We start from the raw sequence: 6,116 nt of genomic DNA, 5'->3' as shown, positions 1-6,116 counted from the left end.
AAATGGCAGGGTTATGAGAATGACGGTAAATCTTATAGCTATGGGGGACTCTGCAGATTCGATAGGCTATGAAAGCATGAAATGGGCACCTGATAAGGCTGATGGAGGAATTTAAACTAATGTAATGGAGGGATTGTTGGCAAATACAGGGACCCTTTTGAGACAGGCAGCAGCTAATCTAAATGGATAAGGAATAAAGGATAAGGATAAGGTGCCACAAGTCCTCCTGTTCTTCTTTTTGCGGATACAGACTAACACGGCTGCTACTCTGAAAGGAATAAATAATGTAACCTAAGCTTTTGGGGTGGGGACCATATTTTTATTCTGTTTTTGTATAGCTCCTCCCCAATGGGGTCTTGGTCCATAAACCGGGCTTTTACATCATCTAGTCATACAAATAAGTAAATAATAAAAACACATAGCACATGAAAGAGAGAAAGAGCAACCTCAGGAAATAGAAATACCGTCTCAGACACAACAGTAAGAAGATTACACTGGCGAGGCTATAGTTATGCTGTGTGAAGGTAAATAGAAGAAACAGCACAAAGAAAATAAGGGAACTAGAAATATCTGGCTGCAGAGAGGGTTTTACGGATGTGTTTTTCAACCACACTTGGTGCAAACCAAACAGGATCCCCACGGTGAGCTACATATGGAGAAGCAGAGACCATTTTGCGGAGACTGAATTGAAGGAACAGGATGAAATGTCAAGAGAAGACTTACCCATATGGAAGTGAGCTAGCGAAGGAGGAAGTCTGGGTCTGGTGACAGAACTGTGGTTCAAAATCAAGAAGAATCCTAGAAGCTGCGCTTTTTACAAACCACTTGATCTGAAAGAGCAAGTACACAAAAGAAGACAAGCAGAAACCAAATAGGTTTCTGATATGAAAAGAAGAGTAGCAAAAAAAATGTCAATGACAGCAAATGAGTTTTAACTACAAACACCGTGAAATCAAAGACCCCAACGTGCTGCACTAGACAAGAGAAAAGGCAGGCTTCTCAGAGAGTATTTGAAAGAGAGGAGCCTCAAAAGGGGTTGATCTGGATGGGGATGTGGCTGGAGGTGAAGTGGGTTAGGCAGGGAGTGTTTGAGCAAGCGTATCCTTATGTGTTATATTCGCAATTAGCTCTGTAACAAAGGGAGGACAATATCCAGGAACAGCAGAACATTTTGAAAGAACCTAGGGAATGAGGAGGGGAAAAAATCCTTGAAACTACTGAGTAAGAATCATGCATAAATAAATAAATAACTGTGGAATTTATATTAAAAAAGATTTCTAGGTGTCCTACCAAACTACATCCCTCCTGAAAGCTGACCCTGTCTCTCCAGGCCATCTCATTATACCAGACCCGCATCGTATTTACAGGCAACCTTTCGATGCGGTAGATATTGGCTTGAAGGTACAAAGGTATTAGAAGAAGATATTGAAGCTTCTTGGCTTCTCTTTGGCCCCCACTCCTTTCCAGAACTCTGGGCCTGAATTTGAGCTCCCAATGACTGTTTTGACTCAGATGTCACTCCACTGGTGTCCATGGCTTCCTCGTGTAACTCATTAAAAGGATTAAAAATTGGCTAACAGATAGGTCTCAAAATGTATTTGTAAATGGGGAATCATCAACATGTGGGTTTGTTTCCAGCGGGGTCCTGCAGGGGTTGGTTCGTGGCCTACACTATTTAACATTGTTATCTGTGACCTGGAAGAAAACACAAAATATCACTGATCAGATTTGCAGAGGACACAAAAATTGGGGGTGTGGTAAATAATGAAGGGTCACTACTACAGAGTAATCTAGATCACCAGGCAGACTGGGTGCAGGCAAACAATATGCGTTTTAAAACTACTAAATGTGAATGTGTACATCTGGGAACGAAGAATGTAGGCCATGCTTACAGGATGGGGTTCTCTCTCCTGGGCAACAGTGACTCTGAAAAAGATTTGGGGGCCATAGTGGATAATCAGGGGAACATGAGCTCCCAATGTGATGCTGTGACCAAAAGCCCTAATGCCATCCTGGGATGCATGAACAGGAGAATCTCGAGTAGGAGCAGAGAGGTTATTTCACCTCTGTAGTTGGCACTGGTGCAACTGCTGCTGGAATGCTGTCTCCAGTTCTGGAGTCCACAATTCAAGAGGGATGTTGATAAATTGCAGAAGGTTCAGAGAAGAGTCACGAGAATGATTAAAGGATTAGAAAACAGGTCTAAGGCTATGTCTACACTACGCACCTTTTAGCAACACAGCTGTGCTGCTTCAGCCATGCCGCTAAGAGGCGCGCAGTGTAGCCGCTGTTTGTTGGCGGGAGAGAGCTGTGTGTTTTTTTCACCCCCCCGAACAACACATTTTTATCGTTCAGGTTCCAGTGTAGACAAAGCTTTATAGTGATAGATGCAAAGAGCTCAATCTACGTAGCATGACGAAGAGAAGGTAAAGGGGTGACTTGGTGACATTTGGGACGTGTCTATATTTAATAATGGGCTCTTCAGTTTAGCAGCAGTGGCTGGAAGCTGAAGCTAGACAAACGCAGGCCTGAAAAAAGGTTTACATTTTTAATAGCGAGGGCACTTAACCACTGGGACAATTTACCAAGGGTCATGGTGGATTCTCCCTCACTGTTAATTTTTAAATTAAGATGGGATGTTTTGCTAAAAGCTCTGCTCTAGGAATTATTTTGGGCCAGGTCTCTGACCTGTGTTATACATCCAGGAGCACCGCCAGCTTTTCTGCCGCCCTAGGTGGCGGAAGGTCCTGCCCCGAAATGCCGCCCCCCCCACAGAGGCGGCGGAAGGTCCCGCCACCAAAATACCGCTGCGGTCGCCGCCCCCCAAATTGTAGCGCCCTAGGTGACCACCTAGGTCGCCTAATGGGTTGCGCCGGCCCTGTATACAACAGGTCAGACGAGATGATCACGATGGTCCCTTCTGACCTTGGCATCTGTGAATCTATGCCCACCAGTGTAAGTGAGAGGGGAATATAAACCTCTGAGTCTGGATATTTATCTGAGCCAGATTGTTCTGAAAAATCTGCTTAATTCAGGCTCTGTCATAAGCTTTCTACTATTTCTAGTTTTGTCCTTGGCCAGAAATACCACAAGAAACAATTCTTTCCCCATGGTGCTAGTAGTTCTGCTTCAGGATCACGAGAGGAAGAGACGAGACATAGGGAAATACTATTCAAAAACATTAAATGAAGCTCTTTTGAACCTCCAAAAAGATTCACTTCCAGTTTTTGGTGACGTGTTTTCTCCTACATGGCTTGCCCAACCTCAGCAATGATGGCATGTCTGGGAGAAGCACTGATGGGGAGGATGGCTACCCAGGTATCTAGCAAGAATTAAAAATAATCAAAATGGTTTATGTATTGCACCACAGCTAATGCTCTGTGGAATCCAACTGAAAAAGATCTGACATTGGTGCCGGGCAAACATTGACGAAAAGTAATTAACAGAGCTGGTCAAAATGGGGAGAAATGTCACAAATCTTCACAAAAATGTGTCGTTTCTTTTAACTGAACTTGGAAATTGCACTGGAGTTGGGCAAAGGTAGCATAGGGAACAATTTATGAGAAAAAGGTGGCCCCATTTTCTGTTGCCTGTGAACAGATCGTTAGTTTTATTAATGTGCTCATGGTTCAGTGTGATTTAATGAATGTTTTACAGAAAATAATGGGCTACCAGTTAACTATTCCTCAGGATCATTGTTTCCAGTATGAATCACTTATAATTCACTCTGTTCTATGCAATAGGCCAGCTAAGTCACATGGTATTGCTTCTTCTGCCTGATTGGATGACTGAAACTTCTTCTGCACAGAAGGTGGCCTGGATTATTCACTTATGCAATGAACAATCTCACGAGTGTTCATTAACACCATTACTTGTAATACTTTCCCTGACTGTGAATTCTTGTGAACAGCAACCACCTCACACCTAGTTTTACTGGTAGCAATAAAAAGGCTGTGAATACTGCTAAGGTGAATTTGTGCTTCCTGACTGAATGAACGTTCACGATTTTTGGTTTCAGTGTTTGCCTGGTTCAGCTTAGCTCGCCATAGCATTTTTAATGTTCTACCATTAGCTGACAGCATTCCCTTTCACAGTTTTTATGGCCTCAGAAGTTGAATATCTCAGCTGAGTCCCTTTGCCAAGTGTGAAAACTATTCAGTGTATTTACGTGTGTGAATCTAACATTTCACACACACAGATATGACCATCACCAGCCAGATGAAGAGCCAGAGGATGAGATGAAGATCTCAACATGGAGAGTCTCTTACTTCTGATTTATTTTCAGAGGCAAAGAGAACCAAAGATCTAATGATTTACAGAAAGCACCTCAACTTCTCCTAGCTGCTTGAAAAGTCACTAGCTAGCTTGGATTATAACTTAATATTCCATTTGGCAGTAAGGTTCGGTAAATGCCATAAATAACTATGGTGCCGTGAGAACAATGAATAGTAAGTGGAAGCAGTTTCTCATCTAATGAGATCAGACACGTCCATCACTGGTATAACAACTCTGATATCAGTAAGACTGATTGTCAGCCAGTCTCCGGATTAATAGCCAAAGTTACTATCTCCTACGCTGTATGGTCGTACTTCACAAGTGGTAGGGTTTCCCAGCAAGTTGCTTGTAGGTGGCACATACCCAGTGGGCTGAGATCCAATGCAAAACCTTCCCTCGTCATTCCACCCCAGCCCAAATCCCGTTGCCGTATCACTGAAAGTGGGGGGTGGGGAAAGACACATGGAAAATATGTCCAGCTGTGACCCTTGTGGTGTGTTTGTGGAGGGAATTATGGGAGCAAGGGGTGGAGGTTTCCTTTTGCATAGAAGGTGAGGAGGAAAGGGAGATATGCCCCAGCAAGGATCATGAGAAAGGAAAAGATGTCCTGATTTCACAGGGATCTCACGCCCACCTCTGCCACTACAGTGTAACTCCACTGGTTTCCACGGAGATACTCCCAATTTACACAGCTGTGAGATCATAATGTGGTCCTGAGGAAGGAGTTCCTACTTCACTCCAGGTAGGTATCAGGGTGAGCAGCAAACATCACACGACACTTTACAACCTCTCCTAGCTGCAGGATGGGCAGAACAGTCTGAGCATGTGAAGTCCTAGCAGGCATAGAGGTCATGGCTGAATTCCCTCCTCTCCACTCTTGCAACACAAGCCGACATCTTGCTGGAAGCGCACAGCCCTGCCTGGCCCTTTGTGCAAGCCTCAGCAAGTTCAGCCCGGTGTGCAGATGGGAGATTTGTTTGCCGTTTTGCCAAGAACTTGGAGAGGCTCTTGTCCTCACAGGAAACTTCAGCAGAGCTTGAAAAGTCCTTCAAGGGGGAGAGAACATGGGAAAAAATTAATCTCAATGAAAGCCTTGACTAATTGACAGGCTGAAATGAGGATAACCCCGGACCCCGAACTGTGCCAAGGAAACAGTCTGCTCCAGGCAGCTCAAGCCAGTTCAGCCAACAGCATGCCTGTCTGGTTTGCTTTGCCTGCGTTACACGTCCCTAATTAGCTTTATTCCCTTTGTTTCCTGCACTAAGTGAATCGTCAGTGAGAAGAAAGGGCGCCCAGGAGACAGCTTCTCTACTGACAGCAGGGAACAAAACACTGAGCCCAGAGTTTGCCTCCCATTATATAGCCCTGAAAAAGTAAAGGGGAGGAAAAAAACCACGCTGCAAATTAAATAAGCTCAGATTCTCCTGCAGCCTCTTAGTTTCCTTAGTTTATTATGGCTAGAAAAGCATCGGGACAGATTCATTAGGGCCGGCGACGCAGCCAGGGCGCCTGCTCTGGCCCTGAGCAGGAGCAGAAAGGGTTAACGTTGCTGCTCTGTGGGGGCGTCTGACAGAGCAGGAGGAAAGCTGGGGCTCCAAGGGAACTCGGAGCCTGATGAGTCCCAGGAGGAGAGAGGCCTGCGGCCATTTCCCGTCACTGCAGCCTCGGCCACGGATGGACTTTCCCGCGCTAGAGATCGTAACACCGGAGACCAAGTCCACCAGCTCTGCTCTTATAGAAGAAGCAGATTAACCCAGTAAAAGCACAGCGAGGGGTGTGGAGTCCAAGGGCTCTGGAGATGTCAGAGCCCAACTACTGAGCTCCCGAACTCGAGACACTGG

The sequence above is a fragment of the Chrysemys picta genome, chromosome 9 (assembly GCF_011386835.1).
Source record: "Chrysemys picta bellii isolate R12L10 chromosome 9, ASM1138683v2, whole genome shotgun sequence".
Classification (NCBI taxonomy): Eukaryota; Metazoa; Chordata; order Testudines; family Emydidae; genus Chrysemys; species Chrysemys picta.
Note: the sequence above shows the minus strand (reverse complement) of the source record.